At 42.8% G+C, this 24589-nt stretch overlaps 2 long non-coding RNA genes across 4 annotated transcripts; both read right to left on the reverse strand.

Annotated features, from left to right (window-relative positions):
- Nucleotides 1–3495: 3495 nt before the first annotated feature.
- LOC137852174 (uncharacterized) lies at nucleotides 3496–5694 on the reverse strand. Of its 2 annotated transcripts, none has more exons than XR_011093697.1 (2): nucleotides 4449–5694; nucleotides 3496–3952 (listed from the first exon to the last, which is right to left on the reverse strand). It is a non-coding gene; the product is annotated as an uncharacterized lncRNA (long non-coding RNA). The 2 variants fall into 2 exon arrangements; XR_011093698.1 differs by having other exon boundaries at nucleotides 3496–3958.
- A 1002-nt stretch (nucleotides 5695–6696) lies between these two features.
- LOC137852175 (uncharacterized) lies at nucleotides 6697–15337 on the reverse strand. Of its 2 annotated transcripts, none has more exons than XR_011093700.1 (4): nucleotides 15184–15337; nucleotides 9690–9788; nucleotides 9373–9450; nucleotides 6697–8547 (listed from the first exon to the last, which is right to left on the reverse strand). It is a non-coding gene; the product is annotated as an uncharacterized lncRNA (long non-coding RNA). The 2 variants fall into 2 exon arrangements; XR_011093699.1 differs by lacking the exon at nucleotides 15184–15337 and adding an exon at nucleotides 10680–11004.
- Between the last annotated feature and the right edge of the window lie 9252 nt (nucleotides 15338–24589).

Below are 24589 nucleotides of genomic sequence, written 5' to 3' on the forward strand. Positions count from 1 at the left end.
AGCAGTCCTAGCTTCAGGGGCTCTTGAAGCTATTTTGTGAAGTTTTGGGTTGCATGGGTTTGTTCCCTATTAAATTCACCAGGATGGAGCCAAGCTTCTCTCAGACTGCTGAGCTATGCTTTGTTTGGGGATTTTCAGAAAAATAGACAAAGCCACAGAGTTTTGTCTGACTCCCACCTGGAAGCAGAAATTGTTTCATGTCTGCTGAAAGGTTTGTGACTCTACGAACTTGAGTCAAACTTGGCTCCGTATCGGTGTCCACCTGGCTTCATGTCTCATCGCAGAAGGTCCTCCCAGCTGTAGCTCAGGGGTAGAGCAAGACAAGCATCATGTATGAGCTGGACCACCCGCAATATCAGTTGAGTCAAAATGTGAAAATAATAGCCATAATCATAGGAAATTCTGCGTTTTCCTCTTTATCTGTGAAATTAAGGGATGAAATGGTAGTGTGTCTATATGAAGGAGGGGACGTGTATTTACTCATTTCACTTTTTACAGTTAAAAAATGGGTCCAGGCCAAGCACCTCTGGGGAAGATCCGATCTGTCTCCAGACCCCTCTCGGTGTCCCATTTCCCAGTGTCAGTGGCACGGAAAACAATGTCCTTCTTTTACACTGCCAGCCGTGGTGCTGTGAGAAGCAACTCTGTGGTGAGCAAGAGAAGAGGCAGGAAGTCTCGTGAGCTGCTGGGGATGATCATGCTGCCTGGGGAGGAAGTGGAGGAATGAATGCCCTCTTTATAGAGGTGCCTGTGCACGGGGGAACGCGGCTTCCCCTCGGTGGGAGCAGGGGCTGTGTGCTGCAGCGCTGCCTGGGCTGCTCCTCCAGAGCTGCCCCTCTCCTCCTTCCTGCCTGCCCACACAACCCCCTCGCCTGGGATTCCCTCAGCAGGGAATACAGGCTGGGGAAAAGATGCTGCTCTCCCTCTAAACTGCCTGCTTTCCAGGGAGGGCACGGCTGGACCCTTCAAGCTGGTGCTGCTGCACCCCTGGGGCTGGGATGGACATGGAGGTGCCATCCCAGAGCACAGAGGAGAGGCATGGGGCAGCATAGCCCCTCGCAGCGTGCTGAGAGGTAGGAAATGCTCCTAAAAAATGGCCTGGGTGGGGAGCATGGCCACAGCAGGGACACTGTAACCCAGGTGGGACCCTGCGGTACAGTGTAATCCAGGGTCTGCCTTCCTCTGCCCCAACTCACACCTTGGTGTTGCCCACCTGGAGACCACCCGCAGTTGCAGGGGGCCTTCTGGTTTCCCGGCATGCAGCAGGTTAGTGACCTGACAAAGAAATGACAAATTGGTTATTCCTGGCTTGTATTTTTACTGGCACGAGGAGTTCTGTGACAGGTCATGTTTTCTGAGGGACTGTGGAGTGAAGGACGTGCTCACATATTGTCACTGGTACCAGTGGGAGAGAGCCACCAGAAGGGTCCTCACTCACCAGAAAGCAGCCCAGAACTGTAGAGGAAACAAAATGCACTCTGCTGGAAACTCCTGTTTGCTTTCTCTGGAGAACTAGCAGTAAGGCAAGGCAAGGATCCCTGTCTGTCAGGTCTGCTTTTGGCTCAGCACAGGAAAAAGTTTTATTGCTGGTAGAATTCAGTATAGCTTTCGGATTGCTCTCCTTAAAGCAGCCTTCTCCCTGCCTCCCTGCCTACTTTCTCAGCTGCTGTTAGAATGGTGCTGCTCTCAGATGTGCACAGCACCGCACACAGAGCTGCTTCTTATTAGCTTGAAAATATCCAGAACTGTCCCTTCAGCAGGCATGGAGCTTTGTAGCCTTTTGCGAGCCGAGAGACTTTCTTTTTCCTGCACAATTTCCCACACCCGCTGCTCAGTGGCTTCCCCTCGGTATTCCTGTGCCCGTGAGTCACTTCCCAGCTACTTTCTGCCTACACAGAGCCGAGGTGCCGACGGCGTTGCTGTGATGTTGAGCATGAAACCCAAGGGATTTGCTGAATCAAGACTGTGTTCAAGCATTTCCTTTTTGTTGACTTTTTAAAAAAGATTTCCCGTCTCTTTTTCTTTTCCTCTCTCGCTTTTTGTAATGATTCATCACATCTACAAATTAGCTTGGTCTGCAGAGTCTGTGTTTGTTTTCCATTGATGGCCAGGCCAGAGAGGTGCTTTCAAATAGGCTTTTTTCTCTCTTGGAGAGTCCGATGCCAGCTGGGGACCAGAGGACTGCTGTGGGGAAGTCAGGGAAGGAACTAATTTGCCTCGGGCTACGAAGAAGTTATCAAAAGTTGAGGTTTGGAAACTGTTGTGAAGTCGGTGTTCTTAAAAGGAGGGTCCAAAAACACCGTGACACTGAAGTCTGACCTTGAATACTTCGGTGCATCAGCATTACTTAGTTTGGACCAGGAACCAACTTTCTGAGCAAATCTCTCAGTTCCCACTGACCGTGCTTTGTTCTGAATTGTGGAGCAGCTCTGGAAGAGATGAACCCAATGCCTTTCAGATGAAACACATGCTTAAAAACATGCTCCAGGAGCCCACCTGGTGCACTCCAGCCACAGACGGGTATTCAGTCCATGCCATGCCTCAGATAGCACACCATTTCCATGGGGCAGCTGCTGAAGTGCTCAATTTTAGGTTTAGCATAGGGAAAAATCAAATGTTCAGCATGGACTAAGAACAACAGCCACTGCTCTACTATGCACCATGCATAGAAAACCTAATAATGTTTGGGGAAAAAGATCATCTGTTGTCTACAATTGTGTTTAGCAAAAAGAAAATAAAATTATGACTTGAGATACCACTCATATGAGAGAGTTACCATTACAGAGATGTCTAAAAGATGCTAAATTTATTGCATACGAAGCCCTTTTGGACATCTCAGAACCCCATTAGTCTCTGCATAGATATACATAAGTTTATATTTGATATATATATTATATTATATGTAATACACAGATAATACACATTTCATACACACACACACACACACACACACACACACACATATATATCATAAAACAGCCTCCCTATGTATGTCGTTATTTTTAACACAGTCAACCTATTCTTTACTCCCGCTAATCTCTGTGAGGGATTACGCAGATTCTTTAACGTGTTGTTTTGGTCCCATTCCTTCCTTTGTATATAGAAACTCTGTAAAATTACTGATGTGTAACCTGAAAGCAAATAAATCTTGATATCTGAAACATAAACTTTGCTGCTTCTGCTGTAACTTGCTCTACAGGATACAAGGATGGTGAAAAGCGGTTATAGTTGTAAAAGCTTAATTATTGTTTAGTAATTACTGGCTGAAATAAATTAAATGTCAAGTGCGTCTGTAGTAAAAAATGACATCATGTATGATATAATTAAATACACAGAGCTATGTTTAAATAGCTGTAAGTGTCTGGCAAGCCAAATCAACCAAAAATTCAAAGACAATATTGACACTTTGCCCTTACATCACACTGTCATGAATAAAAGTTTGTCACAGAAATCATGTAAGTCTTAATTATGATATTTTTGGTAGATTAGGGTTTATTTTTATTTTTTTATGATTATTTTTAGTTCTATGGTAATAAAAGCCAATGAGAATGTTATATTGAACAGTTGGCATATTCGGGGGAAAGTAAAAGTCTATCAATGTGTAATACCACCTGGTTTTATACATATAATATAATCTATATATATATTCTGATACCATTTACCTACAGGCTCTGAGAAGAGCTACCCAAACACGTAGTGCGACTGCTACCAAATTTTGCATATTCAGTGGTATCGACCACATGTGATCACAACAAACAGTCTTAAACTGGTTGTTCTGACACCAGCACAACACAAAAATGTTCTTGCAGACTGACCAAGCTGTACAAAAAGCTGCAGCAGAAGAGGAATATCCATTGATGGGCTCCTAGGACAAGTTTGATGGTTCGCTGGGGCTTCTCCCTTGCTCCAGGTCCAAAGAATCTCGGCCTTGTTCTCGCTGGCAGCTTTAAGCCTAGATCTGGGAAAATTAAGAGGAACTTACATATGTAATGCTTAAAGACCTGTGCAATAACTCCACTAGTTGGTAACACAAATATTGATTAACTTTTACTAGCCATCGATACTCTTAGTTTTTCTTATCGGGCACTTCCACCTTGTCAGGGACGCCGAAGCCCCGCAGCACTGGGGCAGCGCGCTGGCCCCGGCCTGTGCGGCTTTTGTTCCTTTGTTCTCTGTGGCCCCAGCTTCCCTGTCAGGGCGAGCGTCTCTGCAGCTTGGTCATGGTGGCTTTTCTTTTTTTTTTTTCTTTTTTTCTTTTTACTTGCTCACCTGCAGACTCTGTTCATATTGTTTTATGGTACTTTAGACAACGGGTTTTAACAGCTAAACATAAAAGCCACTGAGAGCATAAACAGGAAACTTGTGTTTAGGTGGGAGTGCCTAGGAATTTTATACTGCTGACCACAGAGGCCATGGGAGAAAGGAAATAGGAAAAACACTGTAAATACCTGGGTGACTAATGACTTGTGCTGCTCATCTGGCTCCTCAGCACACGAAAAGTTCAGCGTCTTCCCGGCAAAACAGCACATAGCCAGCAAGATATCTCCCCGTGCCCCTCTGCTGCCTGTCTCCCTGCTCCGTGCCTGCTGCAGCGTGCAGAAAGGGCCTCGTTTGTGCCAAGCTGCAGCGTGAAATGGTCGAACAAACCTTCCACAAATGGTCACCCAGCCCTCCCGATGGCGGAGGGAGGGCGAGCAAAGCGTGAGGGTGCTCGCCCACTCCTCGCATTCACGCCGCCTAAGAGGATTTAGATGAAAGTAACCAAATTTGCGCTCCCTTGTTTTGTGGCGAGGCAGCAGCTGGGGTCTGGGGGCAGCGAGCGCCTTTGTCAGGCGCTTGGCCGCGGGCTCCCTGAAGGATTGCCATTGTTCCTGAGGGGCCTCCGCGGGGCCGCTCCCGCTCCCTCTCCCTTTTATCGCCGGTCGCATGGCTTGCGAGAGGTTTTGTCTTCTGCTGATTGCAGCAGATTTCGCGACCGGCATCTCCCATGCGGCGGCGGCGGGGCGGGATTTCCAAGTGGGCCATCTGCGCAGGGGGGACCGGTGGCTCGGGGCGTCATGGTGGTGTCCCAGCGAGTCCCCCTCTGAGGCCTGCGCTGCCTGGCGCGACCGCGACATCTGGTCACGACATCTGGTCACCTCCGCTCGGCGCGACGGGTCCGGTTTCACCCGATACCACGGCGGCTTTCCCACATGAAAACTTGCAGCCAGCAGAGGAGGGCTGAGGGCTGGCGACGACGATCCCCAGGGGCCAGGTTTTGGGACACAGAGGCCGTGTCCCAAAACTGGCTGTGGGCACAGCCCAGCATGGCCCGAGGTGTTTGTGCCATGGCAAGGCAGGGTGCTGTGGGATGGGGGAGCCCGTCTGGGCCCCCAACACCATCCTGGCTGCCTCTGCCTCCCGTAACAGAAACCCACAGTCCTCCTTTATCAAGCTCCAGTGCAAAACCAGTAATCCCCAGGTAGCACTGGTGTGCCCTGACTGCTTCAGCAAACCACCGGCATCGGGACGTGGGTCCTGATTCAGAAACATGCTGAAATATAGTGTGTTATTGAGTAGGGGTGGGATTTCACTGATGAAAAGTTAAGCACATCTGTAAGTATTTCTCTGAATCCCGGCTACAGTTCCATCCATAATGAATTTCTTCTTTAATTGCTGAGGTGACAGGATAAGCAATGTTTGGCATGGAGCCAGGGAGGAGAGCTTTATTATGTCAAGGCATGATCATTTCTAGACTGTGTAAATACTGTATTTTCATTGATACAGGTACATATACAGCGTGTATGTATCTGTATGCCATACAGATTAAGGTATAGGTAGAATTGACCCAGCCTTTAACATGGTTACCTTTTCCTGTGCAGTTATAAAAATACATCAGGAAGGTTGCTGCAATCCCAGAACAGGAGGCCAAACACCTATGGCTGTATTTCTTTATTTTTCCATGAGTAATACAGTGACAAAAGATCCCAGGCTCTCTAAAGTCTCTTAAGGAGAAATACAGTACAGAGCATGCTGCAATCCAAGCTGCCCAGCACGATGTTCCCATGCGATCCAAGGAGATCCACTCTGACCCTGGGTTCTCCTCAAGCAGGGCTTTATTAGAAGCAAGCAAACAACATCACTGCTGTAGAGGGAAACAGCAAAACTCTTGTCAGGTAGGTCCAAAACTGCATCTCTAAATGACAGCCCCAAAGCAGAAGTCTCAGACAGACCGAGCTGTAGCAGGACTGCAGTTCTGAAATTTTAGCTCCCCTCTGTCCATTTTGCAATGCACAGCCGGGGCGGGTACCTTGCTTTCCTTATGCTGTATCACAGTGCTGGGGCACCGTCAAAGAAAGCATGGCAGCGCCTGCACAGGCCTGCAGGAGACGTGCTGTACAGCTGATTTGGGGTGGGCACGACATCCCTCCTTCCACTCAGCTGGGTTCCTAAGCCAGATGAACGCCATGTCTCACACACGGACTCTGAAGCTGTGTCCAGAAGAGCGTAGTGGTCAGAGCACTTCTCAGGGTTTTACTTGTAAATCCCTTCTCCTGCATAATACCGAAAAGGGGCTCGGACCCAAGGCTCTCCTCTGTTAAATACCCAAGCTGCTGAGCCACGAATTTCAGGGATTCCTTTTGAAACTCTTCCACTTTGTATAAAGTGATTAAATATTCATGGGAACGGGGACTAGAAGCAGGCCTCTTGGATGAGCACCCCCACCCCAAGCCGCAGATCCCTTTTCACTCCAATCCTCTGAATATTTAATTAGTTCATACAAAGCAGAGCAGTTTCAGCGGGGAAGGCTGAGAGACCTAGGCAGTGAGACCCACTGATTAAGGTACTCAGCAGAAGGACCTGATCCCAGGGCCCTGCTCCAAAGCAGGCAGAGGAAGGATTTAAGCATTCATCACAGCACGGCTGCTAGCGTGTTAGCTATTCACAGCAGAGGATGTGACACTTCCTTTCTCTTCTCTCCCCCACCCGGTCTTTTATGCCGGTTCGATGTGGTTTAACCACCTTAGAGTCCAGTAGGAAGACAGGATGAGGAATGCTTCGTTTGTGTCCTGAAAACTGTACAAAATGAATGAATGAAAATTTGATGAGGAGTTTTTTCACCCATTCAAGCACTTCCCTTAATAATTCAGATGTTTGATTTTCTTCGTCAGTATGCAGTAAGGATTAATGCACTTTTGGGATGAAATGGAAACTTTAGTTTTCAGAAAAGAAAAAACCCTCAGATTTTAAAACAAAAATACCACAGAGGAATACTGCTGGGTGAGCTGCTATCATCCTGATTCCCCTAACTGGTGACTGTCACAGGCTTTGCACTGAAATTTCAGGATATAGGGATCTTTTGCAGCCAACCTCTAATAAACAAAGTTCACAGTGGAAATGCTGACAGGCTGTGATCAAAGCAGTACCCTCAGGTGTTGCTGTGATACATCGCTTGCTTACTGAAACAGAGCAGTTCAAACAGCCTGGCTGTATTTAATTGGGATATACAGTATTTCCAACTCACACAGCTCAACACCAAAGCAGGTTTCTGTTAGATCTTTCACTCTGCTATTGTTCTGCTATTTGCTCAGAAAAAAAGAAAGACGTTTAGGACACCAAATTCTGGTGTTTCACCTGGAACGAAGATACTAGGACAATCCATAGCACAGACATAAGCTTTATAGGAGGCTGCCCTGTGAGCACTCATCCTCTGCTTGCACTCAGAAGACCATCTTTGCCTCCTCACAGGTGTGGAGCAATTCTTCAGTGTTGGCTGAGTATCTTTACTTCAGTTACATCAATTGTATATGTAAAAAAATGACACTAATAGTATGCTCTAATGAAGTTTTGGTTTTTCAAAAGTAATACACCATTCAGTACAGTACCAGATCCTGGCTCCCAGCCTTAGTCTTCTTAATGGAATGGTCCTGACACTCACGATCACCTCCCTCCCTCTGTTTTTGCCAGTGAATTCCCATTCACAACCAGTTTCTGCTACTTCTTTCTCCCACCATCTATTTGTGTGTTTTCTTGATCTCAGTCACGTTTTTGCATCTTTTCCAGTTTCTCTGAATAATTCCTTGTTTACCCTGCCCAGATGCCAGCAAGGACATTACTGGAAGTGCTGCTTTGAGAGCAAGCACCCATCCCCTACTTCTACCTGGAGCAACCATTACTGGAGCAATCCACCTTTTTTTGGCTGTAGTATGTTCAGCCCATGGTGAAGATGATCACATTAACTTGGTCCCAGGAAGGAGCTGTGAGGGGACAGAGCGTGTGCCCTCAGTCTTTGGGGATGATCAACATCTTCTCTGCTGGCTACAGAAGCCCTGAGAAACCTGCATATGCTTCTGAAAGATGGGACGTATGGAAATGTTTGTTGCTCAAATAAAAATGTCTCTACTGAGCATGGGAAAAGTGTGGTTTTATTTCACAAGTTTCTGACTTGGCTTAAATAAGACAGTCTTCTACAAGAAAACAAGAGGCATCTCACAACTGAAGACATCACTTTGCCTCCGCTCCAGCATTTTGAGTCACTGCTACAAAGCCCCAGGAAATTAGATTTTTCTGAAAAAACAAGACATTTTCTTGATTCCAGTTCTCAAAATCTGGTAAAGAGTTTTGACTAAAATTTTTCCAAAAATTCAGCCCTAGGCATACACCTGGAATATAAAATTTCATCCACAAATGTCAAAGTTTGGCAATGTCTGAAAATGTGGTTTTATAATAGGAAATATTGGGCAAACTTCATATTATGCTGTATTAGCTCCGCCTATTAAAAATATTTCCTTATGTGTAGCAAAGAATTTTTTACAAACCAGTATTTGCAGATGTTGTCACCATTTCCTAGTGTGCAATAGCTCAGTAATTCTGACTTTTTCAAAATTACCAAGTACAACAAGACAACATTAATAGAATAATCCAACGATGAATTTTTTTTTTAAATAAAAACTTCCTTTGAATTATGCTGAAGAACTACGCACCTCTAAATCAAATAATTTCTATTTAATTACATGGATATTAGTTAAAAACAGCTGAACTGACTTTTTTAATTTTTTAATTGTGAAAATTCTCTCCCAGGCTGAACTGTTCTGTGCCAAGTTTCAGAGCCGAGCACATTTTTACGGTCTAGTTATAAACCCTAGAAAAACAACGTTTATAGGAAATGTTGACACAACCTTAACTAAAGTGGTGCTAGCTGACACCTCTATATTTTCAATTTGGGGATTTCTACTGGGAAAATATAAACGCTAATGCAGTAAAGGAAGCCAACTATAATAAAACCCTCATAGTCTTCCTGTTCACCCCATGAAGACCTACTTCAAAAAGCACCAACTCAGACTGGAGATGCGTTGAAGTTAACTGCATTCCTCTGAGGGTACTAAAAATTACCTGCAGGTAGTTCAGCCTTACAGTTATTTGCAAGGCTGCGTTTTGGTCAAAGCCACGTGAATATCCATTTAAAAAGTCCTGAAAAGAAAATGAGAATGTGCATAAGCTGAAAAAAAAGGTGCTAGTCCATTTATATTCCTCCTAGCACAGCGTAAAAAGAGGAATATAGACTATAGATTCTAGTGAAACAAATGTAAGTACTCACAGGGGACAAGTACAAGGAAGGAAGGTGAAAAGCAAAATTAGCTTTCTTACCTGTATCTTGTTAGTCTAGCTCACCTAAAATGAATTAATAAAGGACTGTGACCTCTGCTTACCTTCTTTTTAAAGGTGTTTGCATGCAGTCGTGAACCAAGTAAGATCAGGTTGATTTTTCAGGACGCCTTCTGAGATCTGAAAGTCTTGGGTAGCTGAACCTGCCTCAAAAATGAAAACCAGCCACGTTAGCGATATACTGGAAAGTATTTATAGTGATAGTGTTGGACGGATGGTGTTAAAAAGGTGGTGAAATAATCTCAAAATTTAAACATGAAGTTCAGAATGAAAAACAAGTTATACTGTTTATGGATAAAATGTGCTAAAACATCATTTTCTTTGAGGAGATGACTAGCTTTGTGGATGAAGGGACTGCAACTGATGTCATTTAGTTGGATTTTTAGCATGATTTTGAAGATTTTCTCCCACAGCATCCTTGTAGTCAAACTGGGGGGAGAGAGAAATGGGCTATGAGGAAACCCATGAAGTTCAACAGAAGGAGATGCAAGTCCTGCACCGGGGCTGAAATAACTCCATGCAGCAAGACAGGCTGGATTCAACTGGGTAGGTGGTGGCTTGGCAGGAAAGGAGCTGGCATCCCTGGTGAACAACACGTTGAACAAGCGTCGGCAGTGTGCCTGTCTGCATACGGGGTTGCATTAGGAAGAGTAAAGCCATCAGGTCGAAAGAATTGACGGTTCCCCTCTGCTTGGCCCTAGTGGGACCTTGTGTGAAATAAAGTGTCTGGTTTGAGATGGTGGTACCCCGGTCTGCTGGGTTCCAGATGCCATTCAGACTTCTTCTTTAGACAGACTGAGTGCTGGTGGAGCTGGATACTTGCCTGCTCCTCAGGGCAGTCCAGCCTTCCTTGTTTTTAAGGAGAGGCATGCTGAACTCTCTAGCAACATTGCAAAGTATTGGCCTGACTTTTTATTTAGTTGATATCATGCATAACCTTCACCTCTTCCGAGGCGAACACTAAAAAGTTATATGCAAAGCCAGAATGAATCATCCCAGTAAACAAATGCAAAACAAATGCAAAACATATTGACCTCTTCTTAGATCTTGCGGTGACCTCTCCTTGTATAGCTGTAACCCTCTCTATTTCACGCAGTTAACAATCTGGAGTGCTTTGATTCAGTGAGGCACTTGCTGCTTTTACCATTACTTTTGTGTTAGGTCTAATTGACTATTAAGAAGGTGATTTGGGTTACACCCCAATTAAAGGCAGACATACCTAACCTGCTGTGGCTCCCAAAAGACCTTTCACTAAGGTATCTCCATGAGCTTCGGATGATTTTTTTTTTTAACCTTACTAACATTTCAGCCTTGCTGGAAGCAATTTATATAGTTTCTGCTCGCTGCCTCCTTCTTCTTCTGTTTTCCCCAGAAGGTTTCACAAGGTATCACAGTAACCTTGGCAAAAATGTGCAGTCGTCTTTAAGGTTAATGCTAAACTTCTGTAGCACATTATTTGAAGGTTTAAAGGAAAGATAGTAAGTTTCAGTGTGTACCTGTCAGTACTAAATGATTGTTCATTTCCTGTGAATTGGGAATAAAGTAATAACATACATCTGGCGAGCTAAGACGTTGCTTATTTCTTTTTCTTCTCTGAGCCGTATCCTTTACCAGCTGTGAGACATCACCATGCGGAATCTCCAAATACCTTTGAGGAAAATTAAAACAAAGGAACAGAGGGCTGGAAGGGACCCCCTGTGTCTCTGAGCCCAGTCCCCCGCTAGCCCCAGGCCACATCACACAATGCCTTTCATCACTTATTCCCTCTCCATCTTACAGCCCCTTCTGCGCCTCCATACTTGCATTGGAAGTCCGGCGTCGATTGCTCAACTGGCTAGAAAACCGCCTTTCAGCTTCCAGTCAAAACACATCCATGGGCAGCTTATGCCCATTTGTTCTTGTGCCAATGCTGTACTTTATCTTCAAAAGATCTTTTCCTTCCTTATGTTTAACCTCTTGATGTATTTACAGAGAGCAATGAAATTCCATATCAACTTTTGTTTTGCGGCACTAAAGAAGTCAAACTCTTCTGACCTCCTTGTGCTCAGGACTTCCATTCTCCATCATCCCCACTTGTTCCTGGGTCATCTTTGACCCAGAGGGCTCTTGCTGGGCATCGTGTTCCAGATACAGTCTCACCATCCTGTTTTGTTACTTGCTAATCATTTTCTCCTGTGAATCATTCCAGAAGACACGCTAAAAGGATATACATCACCAAATGTACTAACTACATTGAGAAAAATCCAATTACAAACCTCTTTCCATTCTTTAATGTAATATTTCTAAATGTTAGATGCTTGTGGGCTTTGCAAGACGGTAGAGGTCTGAGGATGGATACCAAAGCACACATTAAAACCTAGACCAGGAGGCTAAGGCATGGAAACAGCCACGGGAATGCAGTGACCAGAATGAAAAGAGTGCAAGGGAGAGGTGGAGTAGGATTTATTGCCACACTGCAATATATGATAAAGGACCTGATTAGAAACTAGCTGTCAAATTCAATTCTTTATATTCTCCTGGTATGAAAAACACTTGAAACATAACAATACATATTTACATGAATAAAAACCTCAGCCTGTGGTGTTTTCACGTCTTCCATTTGAAAGCATAAAGGATGGCAAGTGAAATTTAGTTTATGCTATAAATACTGTTTGCTTCCTGCATATCTCCAAGTCAGAACAATAGGAAAATGTAACCAGAATGATTAAGTGGAGAAAATAAGGTCTTATGCGTTCTTCTCCACATGCACTCACTCTATTCAGCTCTTGTGTAACTTAATGTAAAAGTTTAAATTTTATGTCCCCATTGTTCATTTCTGAGCCGTTACCTGAATAAAATGCTTGGAAGGAAAGAGGAAAAAAAAAAAAAAAGAGAGATCTTATATAATGAATGCTAGTGTATCGTCTTTTACAGAATAAAATTCAAATGTACACATTGTTTATTACGATACTAAAATAATAAATTTCCTCAGTCTTTCACAGCAGTTCCAGAAATCGTCTCTTTCATGTTTTCTGCCAGTGTTGAGATGTGTCCCACTAGAATAATTTTCTTTAGTATCACACAGCACATAAATATCATGGTTTTATCTGATAGCAATGAATCCTAGAGGCAAATAGTTCATTTCCAGCTCTTTCATATTATATTCATAAAGGTACGAGGGCAGCTTGAATCATTAAACATTAAACTGAGGACAGCTTTCAGGAGAGACCCGAGTGGGGATCTCCCCGTTGGATTAAACACAATGTTCTCGTTGCAGAAAGTGGCGAACTCGGATGCACGCAGGAGGTTAGTTCAGCTGCTGCGTTAGTTCCCAGACAGAAGAAATTGTGGTTTGTGCAGTTTTATTTATTTATTTATGTATCTATTTTATGTAAGAAGCACATTCACAGTCATTGTTCAGATGCAGTCATATTAGGCAAACTTTTTGTGCCTTTTCTGCCCCTTTGTTGTTCTCTAGGCACAGGAGTGCTGTTGCTCTGCATGTAAATCTGTGTATTTTAAAGATATTTTTCCTTAGTGGCCTGCTTGTTGGACTGGCTGAAGCTCCGAACAGGGTGGTTTGCAATGGACATTAAGCACATGCTGGTCCTTTTTCAGGCAGGAATGACCTCTTGAATTCAGAGCTGTAAAGCGCAGCTACTGTGTTTACTCAGTTGAGGGGCAAATCATGCTCCACAGGTTTCATATTCTCAGGTTGGTTGTAAACCTTTTCGTTATGCTTACACTACGTTCTGGGACTCAGATTTCTCACCCTCCTGTGGTCCCTGCCTGTATGGGGCTCCCTTGAAGGAGCTGACTGATTCATCCTGGTTCCGTGAGTCACACACCCAAATCGCCATCAGCTTCACCGTAATGCCCGGGCATGGGGAAAAGTCGGCTGCGCTGAAATAAAGTCGCTACTCAGGATCATATTTTTTGTTCTAATATCCTCAAATGAGGCTATTTCAGGAATTGGGAGTAATTCTCTTGGAGAAACAAAGTTTATACAGCCAACATAAACAAACCTATGCCTGCTTCATGCCAGGGAAGGAGAGAAGTGGATGATATTTCTTTTGCTACCAACATAGGCTCTTTTGCTCGAATAGTATTTTTGGCAGATGCTACCATATTTAACTTCCCACAATGGCACTGTTTACTTAAGGCCAATATAAAACATCCCTGGCCCTTCTCTCAGATTTTTCAGTCCCTCGGTGGACTTTCACGTGTCCTTTTAAGCACATTTTTTGTGGTGCCTTTGGAATCACTTCTTGGTGCCTTTACACGAAATATTTCCAGGCAATGAGGACCCCATCTTAGCAGGGCAAGGAGAAGTGCTGCAGCAGCTGTACATTGCTCATATATTTCACTACCTTCTGTACACCCTGTTCTCATGAGTGGTTCGGAGGAACAAAATTACTGCCAGAGGTCTACCTAGCCAAGTACCTTGTCACCGACAAAGATCAGTTGTGATGACTTAGAGAAGAGCGTGAAAAAAGGACGGTGGTGCTCTGCCTAACGGGTGCTGGCACTTCTGGCAATCACTGTGGCCAAGGCTGTGTTGTGTTGTTTAATCAGGTTGACCCGTGAGAAATTTACTTTTGGATCTTGCTCTCTGCATTTCTGTGGTATCGGAAATGTATTTGCATCTATAAATCTCTCCCAGCTTGGCACTTGGTTTTAAACTCAGATCTCTGTAGCTGTAAAAATAAGTCCCAAATTTTTACAGGAAGTTTACTAGGGCCTTCCAGATAATGCCTTGTGGTCAGACAACACAGCTTCGGCTTTCTACTGAATACAGCTATTTTTCTCCCAGGATTTCAGGCTGAAGCCCCGTTTTCTAGGTGAGCACAGAGGCACTGTTCCTGTTTGTTCCCACTGTGTGTGAGTTGCTGGTCTCTGGCTTTGGATATGCTGGAGGAGGACTGCACTCCAACCAAAGACACTTCTTTGCAGTACCCAGCACATTTGGTGGGGTGGCCTTGCAGTGGCCCATCTGCACCCTGCCTAACGTTTCTCCCAGATGTGCTATTGCACAGGACAGGACAGATTGCTGGCGTTTAGGTAAAGCCCAGCAGCTCTGGCTCCTGATGCTCAGAGCTTCTGGTCATGCTCTTCTAATGTTTTCCCAGGTAAAAATATCACCTTCTACTTTTGTACCTTCATCACCATCATTGCCTTTTTTCTGTATTTTCCTGTGAAATAGTGTGGGTGCCAAACACAACTCAACCAGCGTCTCCCAAAGAAGGTGCAGAACGTGCACAAACATGTGCTCTGTTTTCCTAAGGACACCTGCCAGAATCCTGCTGATGCATCAAGCACAGGAAAATATTTGGCACAAACCACGTCTCCAAAGATTTCTCTCTTTGTAGGTAGTGGAAAATATTCCTTTTTAAATATATTTATTTTATTTTTTTTGGTTCTCTCTATGTAAGTGAATGCTTCTGTCTTTCCCTGCCGCAGTGTCCAATAAGCACAGCCACACTTGGTTTCTCAGATCTCTCAGAGCACTTATCCAGTCCCATTTTAGCTCCTGCCTTGAAGTAAGTGGTGTGAACCCACCTTGCTGCTGTGCTTCTGAGAGTCTCCTTCTTCCCCAGAAGGCATCCTCTCCTTCTTTTTCAGGTTTTTTAAGTCCTTGGACTTTCCAACAGATGCATCTTCTTAATGGCATGAGGATGTTTTGAATAATGGGTACTGTTTTCACTGGTGTACTCACAAACTGTGATAGAATATTAATAAACAAAGCATTAGCTCTCTCAGGCAGGGTTAGGTGGAATGAGATGTACAGCTCTGCAGTCACGGGTGCGTATCTGTGCTGTGAGATCCAGAATGGGGAGGAAGACAAAGTCTCCGGGAGGATAAAAGGGGAAAAGAGTAAGAGAGCTTTGATTGCAGGGATTGCTAAATATCAAACAATGAAGATCTGAGTCTTTTTATGTGCAAAAACCAGACTCAGCCAAAGGACAGGCTTTTATATTAATGGAGGATTTTAACAATCCAGGTATTCGTTGGTGAAAGAATGCCGCAGAATGCCGACTGTCCAGTGAGGTCCTGGAATTACTGGCGATGTTTTCTTATAAAAATGGGGGGAGGAATCAGAAATCAGACTTTCTGGGGTTTGCTGCTAAGCAGTAAAGAATTATATGAGAGTGCGAAGGTGAAAGACAGCATGTGTTAGAATAACCTCGGAGTCAAAGGGTACGTGATCCCTGGAAAGGAATGAAGAAGAACAAAGGACAGTAATGGACTAGAAGTGGAGGGACTTCGATAGGCTACTAGAGAGCTGGTAGCTAAGTGAACATAAGCATTAAAGACAGCTGTAAATTCCTCAAAGAAATATTTCTAAGGACAGTAGCATATATTATTCCACATCAGAGGAACTTTAAAAAATATAGAAGAGATCAAACTGGTTAAGCTATGATCATTCATTATATAAGCCCAAAGAAAGTAAAATGAAACCAAGCCAGACTGCTTGGGACACTGGAAAAAGTAACCTGACTGTGTAGGACCAGAATTTGTGCTTTGTTTTTTCTGATTCTGTTTTTTTCAGATCCAAAATTAGATGCAAAGAGGAGCAAAAGGCATGAGGCTAACATGTTCAGCAGTAATGAGGGTGAATGTAGGGAAAGTGACAGTTTCTTAAAAATGAAGGGAAGCTATAGAGCCAAGAGGGCTGAATTAGATCATTTTTCATCAGTTTTCACTCAGGTGATCAGCTCTAACCAGACATCACTGACTAAGGATTGCAGGGTATGATTTGAGCTCAGAACAGACAATAGGTTAAGGAATGGTCAGACAGGATAGGTGTTTTCAGACCAGTTACACCTCCCTGATAAACTTCATCTGTGGCTTCAACTGCTACAGCATGGAACAAACCTTGTTTAGAAATCTGTATTCAGAAAAAAAAATGTATCAGTAATTTCAGTACAGGTATATTTTTGTAAGGGTTTGACAGGAATCTATTCTGGATCACTTTCTGCTTGATATCTACCCTGAGGATGTGAATAAGGAAACATATTTAACATATTTGCAGATAACGTGGGAGTGGAGGGACTGCAGGAAGACTGCAGGACAGGATTAGAATTCAAAATGGTCTTGAGAAATTTCTTGAAGAAATGGTCTGCAAAAAGGCAGAATGAAAATGAGCAGGGACAAGTGCAAAAGGCCTGCACTTGGGCACGTGTGGTCACCTGAACAACTACAGGTTGTGGGGGCTCCTGGCTACTTTCCAGCTCTTCAGAAAGGAGTCTGGAGCTGTAGTGGGTCATGTAAACAGGTGTATAACTTTGCACAGGAAGGTTTTGTCCCACTCTGCTCAGCATTGCTAGGGCATCAGCTGGAGCATTATACCCAGTTTTGGGCAATGTCCTTCAAAAAGCATGGAAAGAAGTTCAGAACAATCCAAAGGAAACCAACAAGAATGATTAGCCATAGGAAGCACAACCTGGGAGGAAAACTGGGGAAAAAGTGTTTGAACGCCTAAACAGAGAGAAGATAGAGGCAACAGGAACATAACTTCTCAAATACATGAAAGACCACATTAAGAGTTAAAAATAATATTTTCCCCAAAACCATAGGCCTAGACTGTATCAAAAATTTTAATTTCAGCATTAGGTGAAGCTTCCTACTGGTAAAAATAGAGGAGGAACTAGATTCGATTGGTGGGGCTGGGGTAACTACAATATTTCCATCACTGCAGGTTTTTAAGAACGGGTGAGACAAACAACCATCAAAATTCACCTAGAAATATTTCTTCCTATTAGTGGGTAAAGAGGTGTGCTGTTTGGAATTTAGTAGCAGGTTTAGGTTTAGTGGTGGACCTAAGTACTAGGTTATAGGTTGGACTAGATGATCTTAGAGGTCTTTTCCAACCTGAATGATTCTATGGGTCTATGACACTCAACTTTATGAAACTGCTCAATTTATCATTCAATTTTGCAATTTGTTCCCATCCTCCCTTAGGTAGGAGTTCATTACTAAGAGGCCTAAATTTTTCTTATTTACCACTTCCTTTCTGTTTTTTAATGTTGGAATTCGTGATGGTACTGCTTTGGCTAGTACGCCTCCATCCTCCTTAAAATTTGTAGTGGACCCATTTGTTTTCAATTTTATTTTCTGTGCATTTTTGATGACAACATTTTCTACTGGTCCTACCATAAATAAATAAATAAATAAATATGAACTGCTAATGCAGTTTTTGCCCTTTTTACTCCTGCTATGCACACTTCCCTGACACTTGCAGACTCTTACACAGTGACGCAATCTTTTAGGTCCTGCACCTTATTCCACAGATCAGCATTAATTTCCTTATGCTGTAACACAGCTTCATGTAGTGTTCCAAGGGTCACTAATTCTTAACATCAGTCCAGACTGTGTAACTGCTTTTACATGGTCAAACCTATTCTAACTGTAGTAAATAAACTTAGAAAGGATCAACTGGATCCCTGCTTCTATTCTTTATGAGAAATGCTATAGTTGCTAGAGGGACGATATTGAGCTGGTACATAGAGTATTTGGAGACCAGATTAATGGTATGTACATGCAAAATTTTAATGATAGGTGTTTGTCCTTCAAAATATAAAGAAGAAAATAATTAGAAGAATGAAGGGTGGTGGCAGGAGCACACAGCTTGAATGCAAATTCATTCTACAGTGGCAGATTGAGTTCCTCTGTAACATTTTCACCGGAGTAAATTGCAATGTAAGAAAGGGAATCAGGAGAACCAGGTGGCTGAGGCCAGTTCCTCCTCTTTTCCTTAACTCCACTCTTTTTATCGCTTCTTTCTTAGAGATTTTGACTTATGCTCAATTTCCCTAGCAGCAGAGTTCATATGTACTTGATTACTTACACAGGAGACAATTTAACCATGAAAACCTCATATGTGAGGGATTAGCTGAGGGCAAAGTAGGGCTCTTAAACTCTTAATGTAAGTATAGTCATGACAGCACAGTTTGATTAAATTGAAACATTTCACTTAGTAAAGTATAGATTTAATTCCAATAATTTTAAAGGTGTCAAAGAGGATAGGGTACTAATTTCACTCTGTTCATACAATCTGTATATCTGCCTCCCAGAGGGAAACAATGAACAGACCGTGCATGGAAAAAAATAAACTATTACCTTTCCTGTACATCATTCATCTTCTGGTGCTTACAATTGTTATGGACACATCTGCATGATTCCTACAAATCCTATTACACCTCATAGACAAAAATGAGATTAGTGGTACAAAGTTTTATTTGAGATGCAGAACGCACTGCTCATCTCTATTAAGATAAAATATAAATGTGTTACAAGTTCTCTCTTTTATTTTCTGCAGATAAAAAGAAACTTATTTGTAATGCCATGCAAACATTTTTCAAGATACTACTGCCATCTTTTTCACATTGTAACAGTTTCTACACTGACCGTGGTTTTCATGCTTAATTTTTATGTTTGCCATCAGTCATGCAATTCCAATTGACATATGATTTGATTTTTCTACTACATAAACCAATTTTATATGAGTGTAGTTCCAGTAACCGAGGCTACTCACGCCATAAGAAGAGGATCAAGCTCTTATTTGTCTTCTTTCTTTAGTTTTCTTTCCCAAAATTCTTGGTCCAGATTCTCAGCTGATTTATTTTTTCTCTGTTGTCTTCAATGCAGTTCTGTTGATATACTGCTGTTTCAAAATTCACCCTTCATCTTTACAATGAGTTGTTTTATATTTCTGCTGTTCAGTTTTACTTAAGTCTTTCCTCTGGGTTGAAGGTTTTGAGTTCTCTCCCTGCCTTCACAGGCACCCACGTGATTTGCTAAAATAATTTGTGCGAAATTATGGGCCCAATTATCAAGATTGGTGCCTAAAAATAACCGCCTCAAAATCAATGGCCGGTTTTAAGAAACCTGGTTTATACATTTTATGCGATGTGATAAATCACTGTTGCACTGTATTAAGAGTTTATACTGAGAGTGACTCAGGTGGATGGCATGAAGTGCTTCATCCACCAGCTAAAAACGCGTTCTGGTTTACCTTGCGGAGAGAGAAAAGAGCAAACTGGATTTCTGACCCGTGTCACCTTCGGCACCACAGCTAACAGCCCTGCAGGTGTGTGTGGAGACTGATAAAGTGTGCAGCCCTCGCCATTTCACAATTGCTCACCATTTAAAAGTCAGGCGGCAGCAGCAGCAACAGGAAGAGAAAAGGTCACGGGAGGACAGTGTCCATTGCCAGCATCAGGTTTCAGAGTAGGGACCATAAGGGAGAAAATGAAAAACATTTGGACTTAATTAAGGCACTAATCTAGAAAAATGAGGAACAGTTGAAAGCTGCGGAGTTGGGGCATTGTACAAACTTCTCCTCTCGAGTACTAAGCAGCCTTGCAGTAGCTTCTGCTACTGAGAATAAGGAAGGAAGAGGCTGGTAGAAACTGTGGCTCTCAGGTCTACCCTGAAGCACTGGGGCTTTTGTAATGCAGTAGCATGAATAAAAGCAGAGGAGGGAATACAAAAGGAAAAGGGTCTGGGAGAAAATAACATGCATTGCTTAGAGCTTTGCTTCTCAACAGATAGCGCTTTCACATTTCTGAAAATATGCATTTCTCCTAGAAGTGGTTTTTCAGTTGTCATCTTCAATTTTCTGCTAGAAAGTTTGTCTTGTCCCTATATATAGTACATAAATAGCAGGTAAGGCTTGAGTTATGTAAAATAACACTGTGGATAATATGTACATGCGTTTGCCCATATCAATCTGCCTCCTCCTGCCCCCAAACAAATAAAATAAAAGGATGGTGAGGATAGCTGCACAAAATGAGATGAAGGAAAACAAGATGCTGAAGTCCCTTCTCTACCTTTTGCAAAGCCAGTACAACTCTAGAGTAGAGCTCCAAGCAGCTAGGAGCATGGGTATCCGGCTCAGTTCCAGTGCTCTGTGTTTTGTCACTAGGATGGATACGACAGAGTTGGAGAACAAAATTAGGGGACTTTATTACACTCAGTGGCTTGCCCATGCTTTGGAAAGCACGTTAGAAAAGCAATAGTTCTGGGCATCCCAGACATGGAGACGCTGCAAATGGTCGACTTCAAAGGCTATCCTTTCCACTGCTGGAAACTGGCAGAGCTATACATCTGAGTAAAGCAGTGCTGTGCTACATGACAGTGTTGTAAATTTGCCTATTAGAAGCCCTACACACATGTATGAGGTTATTGAGCAAACAGGGATTCCAGTTAAATGGGGGGCAAAATGGATGTTGTATATGTAAACACATCTTTTTTTTTTTTTTTTTTTTTTCTTTGCAGCCAAAACAAAGACTAAGAAACATACTTTGTGCATGTTCAGAGAGCAGGGTGGATTTTCTACAAGAGGGAGTAAGTATGTGTTATTCAAAACTTTATATGAGGACAGATTTCTAGCCCAGGACTGAGGACAGAGTGATGCCCATGACTAGGAACAAAGGGATGCAATTACTCTTTCACATTGCAGTCTCCTGCTTCTACCTCTTAGAATCAGATTTAATGAAGGAAGACAATTGATTTTCAGCATAATCGAATGAAGTTGGATATTAAACTTGGAGCACGGTCCTCGCTCTAGGGGTGTCTTCAGCTGAGCGTCAGACCCTGATTCTCCCACAGATTGCTTCACATGCAGCTGTCTGGGGCAAACTAGTTGCAAGTCATGCATAGAAAGCTGCTCAAGTGCCTGATAGTGGCCTGCATCTACTCTGTAGGGTAAGAGCAACACATAAAGACAAGGTAGTGCAGAATCCAGCAGTCTCTTGTTCCTTCCCATAACATGTAGTAAAGGTTTGGAGCTTTGATGTCTACTAAGAAAAATAAATACATAATAATTTGATATTATTAAATGAGAAAAATGAAATATAGCTTAATATTTGATAGGAATATGCACTATTCAGTAAGTAGATCTAGATGTACGTGGGTCTGACATAAAAGTTCTTTTAAAATTACATTTTGTGATAATTCTTTCTAAAAATGGCTGTGGCATGCAGTAAATACTACAGTCATTGCTTTGAAAAAAATCTGTGTCTGTAGTGGTATGAAAATAAAATCCCACATCAAAGAGCACAGTATAAGTTAGCCCTGACCCACAGACAAGGATATTTATGCAAGGATGTGTGTGTGTGTTTTCTAAGTAATGCTTTGCAATTTTGTTCTTCGGAATTACAAATATTTTTTCCTTCTCTTGTTTTCCCCTCACTGATGAAACGTGTTCCCTTTCAGCCACAGTGGAGAACTGGACAGGTGTACTGAAACCCCCAAACCTGCAGGATAAGGGATGCTTTCATAGTTCACCAGAAGCTGGTAGGGCTTATTCTTGTGTCATTTGAACTAGATTTACGCTGATGGAACACCTCGGGGTGAAATCCAGGTCTTTTTGAACTCAGTGGCAAAGCTTGACTCCAAGGACAGCCAAATGAAATCAGCTTACAGAGAAAGCATTGGAAATACCTTTGTTATTTATACATTTGACTTAAGCCAAGTGATCTAACTGCTGATGAATTCCAGTAACGTAAGTCCTACTGATGCCATTAAAGTAAACCGAGTTAATCTTGTTTTACATGTGTGGGATGAGGATCAGAGTTTGTCCCAAAGATAAAGATTTTTTTTTTCATTTGTATAAGTGTGAGAAGTGAAATTAAAGGTTCTTATTTAGGGCTGAATAAGGATGTAAAAACTGGAGAAGATGTGCAGGGAAAGTAGGATTAACAGTAGAGTTCTCTGAAGTGTTCGGTCTGCTTTGGAGCAGTTCTGTTGCCTCTGTGGCCACCAGCCTGCATAGTTATATGGCATCCTCATGTTCCTTTACAAAAGAACTGTTACCTTGCTCCCCTAGAATATCCTCAAACAAGTTTTAGACTCATTTTTGGCTCTTTAAAGGACCATTTTGATGCTTATAAGTGGCATCTGTGTAAGAGAGCCGTGTGGGAACAACTTTTCTTTTTTTTTTTTTAACCTCTGCTGCTGCCTGAGGCAGATTGAGTCACAGGTGCCAGGCACCAGCCATTAATGCCCTGCCAGGCGTGCGTGCGGACTGCTGTGGAAGTCCTGGGCTCAGCCTGGCCCTTGAGAAGGTCCGTTTAGTCCCATCCAGGAGTCACTGAACACAGGCGTCTAAAAGGCACTGTCAGAGCAAATGAAGCAGAAGAGGTGCTCCCAAAAACCAGCAGAGACAAATCTCTCCTCTCCGCGTTCTGAAGAGATGCCAGTTCCTCCTGTGTATACACCTGGCAGAGCAGCACCGCTCAAAGGAACATCTCAATCTTCTGTGGCAGCAAGCCCAGGAGCTGCTCCGCCAGCCCCAGCCTGGTTAACTGCTAGCGGGCAGTGAGCGGGCGCTTCCTGAGGACCAAGGGCAGAAGATTTCCTCTGCACCGGGCACACGGCTGCTCTGGTGCTGCAGCTCGCTGACTTCTGAAGTCAGATTCCTAGGAAGTGTCCTCTGTCTGACAACGTGCTGTGAGTTTGGCATCTGAGTTTCTTTTCGCCACCTATCCAGCGGCCCTACATCCACAGGCATTGCTCCTATCCCATGTGGTGACTCCAGAAAAACAGCCCTGCAGACCTCATCTCCCTGCCCCTTCTCCAATAAGCGTATTCCCATGTCCTCAGAAGCCCTGTGAAGCTCTGCTGCCAAATCTGCCTGCCTGCACGCCTGCCAATGCATACACTGACAGACACGGCTGTGGCACTCAGCAGCATCCCCTGCGCTGCCCGTCAGCAGGTCAAAGCCACACTGGCAAAATGCTCAGATGCCAGCAGAAGAATCCTGGGAGTTGATAGTTTTAAGTCCAGTCTACAAGTTCCTGTAGTTTCTGGTAGATATGCTCGAATTTGCTGGTAGAAAATCCCCTACAAAATAGCTTCATGGAGTACAGAAGGATTCATTCATATAGAGCAGTGGAGACTACGTGATTAACAAGAAAAGCACATTGAGTCTGGGGGAAAAAAGGTGGTGTGGGTGCACTTCTATTTAACATCCTTAAATTATTGCACTTTTAATAAATGAAGAAGCTAGTCCAATGTAACAACCCCAAGCAGACGTAACCAGGAATTTCCCATCGGTGTCCCCTGTGGCATACCCAATCTTTGCATCTTTCCTGTCTATTTTTTAGTAAAAAGGACTTCTAATTTTGTGTACTTTATTTGTCAGCCTGTTCAAATTATCCCTACAATAACTTTGTTTCATTCTCTCTTCTGTGGAGATAACAACTTTTATGTTAAAAATCAGAACAACCCTTCTCACATACACTGGTTTTGTGCTGTGTGTATTGTGCCATCTTGAATTTTACCACTGCAAACTCAGAGGCATGATCTCTCCTCTGCATGGAGGAATGATGTAGTTATTTATATATAACATACAACATGCTATGTCTTCCTACATAAATACATATTAAAAAAAAAAAAAAAGACAGCTACCACCTCAACAATATCTGAAAAAAATAACATTCTTATTTCAGTGACTGTGCACAATCAGTTGGCTTAGTACACTGTGCATGAATGCATCAGATCTAGACTCATCAGTGACAGTTACTAAACTTCAGATTTTAGCTCCTGTGTCTTTCTTTTTTTCTTTTTTTTTTTTTCTTTTTTTTTTTTTAATTTCAACATAATTCTGACTACATTTTCAAGTCCAAAGGAGATAGTTCATAAAAATATTACGCAGATATTCACATACAGTAGAAAATTTGTTTTCCTCTTAAAGTCATCCAGGAGTACAACTGAAATAGCAAAATCAGTCTTCTGTCCTCTTCTGCTTTTATTTTAAAATATACATGTATCCTATACCGTGTATTTTGAAAAAAATGGGGTGCCACTAGGTGCTGATTTCTTTTCTGACGCTGTTCATGAAAATCAACATATTTCACAAACAAACACCGCTGTGACCAATTGCAGCTAGAACAAAAAATCACATCTTAAAGGCTTAAAAATCTTTCACTGAAAGTCAATATCAATAAATTAGTGATGA

Source organism: Anas acuta, chromosome 2, assembly GCF_963932015.1.
Source record: "Anas acuta chromosome 2, bAnaAcu1.1, whole genome shotgun sequence".
Taxonomy (NCBI): domain Eukaryota; kingdom Metazoa; phylum Chordata; class Aves; order Anseriformes; family Anatidae; genus Anas; species Anas acuta.